The sequence below is a fragment of the Notamacropus eugenii genome, chromosome 4 (genome assembly GCF_028372415.1).
Source record: "Notamacropus eugenii isolate mMacEug1 chromosome 4, mMacEug1.pri_v2, whole genome shotgun sequence".
Classification (NCBI taxonomy): Eukaryota; Metazoa; Chordata; class Mammalia; order Diprotodontia; family Macropodidae; genus Notamacropus; species Notamacropus eugenii.
The window spans coordinates 392,946,767-392,948,515 of NC_092875.1; positions in this window are offsets into that span (position 1 = coordinate 392,946,767).

Here is a 1,749-nt window from a genome sequence, read left to right on the forward strand (position 1 = left end):
AACTCAAAAAAGTTTATTGAACTGAAGTGCCATTTTTTTAAGACTTTGCCTAATCATTTGATTTTGCTTCATGGCGAAAAACACTGACTGTTAGAATAGACAGGGTCCTCAGCATAATCTGCTTCAATCCCACTATTTTAGAGAGTAGGAAAGTCACTTGTTCAAATACAACTCAGAGTGGTTGCCCTGAGACCACAAGGAACTCCAATCCCCATGTCTGCACTGAGTCAATGACCCTCTCATTGTCTCCAAAAGGTTCTTAGGTGGAGTCCACCTAGCAATTTCTCTAAAGCTGCTAGAGTCACAGGTTTCCATAATGGATAACAATCACTCACATACAGCATATAAAACTAAATTATTCCTAGACCAATCCTGCTTTGAGAGAAAGGAAGAAATTGTTTGATTTGCCTAAGAAGTCAAATGATTATGGGGAAAGGGAGAAGGAAGGCATAAACTAATATGAAACTTTTTTTTTAATTCAGTGGTCACTCATGCCATCAAAATGTGTACCTTTCTGTGTACATCATAAGTATTGGTATATGTCCAGATCACCTAAGAAGGAGGTACCCACAGGGGAGATTCCAACAACCTACATCTGAGAGATAGGAGGGACATAAGTTTGGACATTCTGCTCCGGCCAGAGTAACCTCTTCCCACTGGTACTTGAAGCATCTACTGGATTTTTCTTTTTCTGTTATTAGCCAGGGGCAAAGAATTGGTTTCTTCCATGAGACAGTACCATGCTTTAAAAGGAGAATGGCCCAAGGGCCATGTTCCCTTCCCCCCAGAGCATGTCCCCAGAATGAGTTTGGGATTTTGATCTGTTGGGTTTGTCCTTTTCAATTCCAGGAGCAGGAGGTGGAGTGTTGGAACTGAGAGCCTTGGTAAATCATTCAGTTAGTAGACATTTAGTAGTGCCATGTACCATGCTAAACCCTGAGCATACAAAGAAAGGCAGAAGATAGTCCATGCCCTCTACACACTCACAATCTAATGGGGGGACCACATATAAAGAAGCTGAATGTGACCAGATCAATAGGTGGGAAACAATGAAATGACTGCCTTGAGGTCTCTCCTGAAATGATGGATCTGAAAGGAGTTTTCCATTGTTTTCCTTCTACAATCAGAGGAAGGGAGGAGGCCTAGGGTCAAGAGTTACCAAGAAGTTTCAGGGTTGATGTGACTGAACAGGATTATGAGACTTCCTGTGATGTCCAGGAGTAAAGTCCAGGAGTATAGACAGGTGGGAAATAATGAGATGATTGACCTGGGCCCCCTCCTTAAATGATGGATCTGGGAAGAGTTCTCCAGTGATCACTCTCCACCCATGGTAACCTAGAAGCCCAGGATTCAAGGCCAAATGTGTCATAGACTCCCTAAGAAGGATACAAGCCCAGGGAGGGCTGGAGGAAAGTCCTATACTGAGTGATAGTCTTAGGAAAACAGTTACATTTGCCAAAAAAAGTTGCCTGTTTTATAGTTCCTTTTGTTAGTTCACCTTGGTTTTTTGCTTGTTATTTTTTTTTTCTATTCACCTTATCGTGCTGATTAGTAGGTCTACCATTGTTATTTGTATGCTTATGCGCTTTAAATTTATTGACATGTGTGTGTCCCTATTAAATAGACATATAATGCGCCCTAAGTATAATTTAGACTGGCAGTCCCTGAAGCAACCTGTCAAATACTGTTCTGCATAATGACATGTGCATAGTAACTTCTTGGGATGTTGATTAATAAACTTTACTTTGT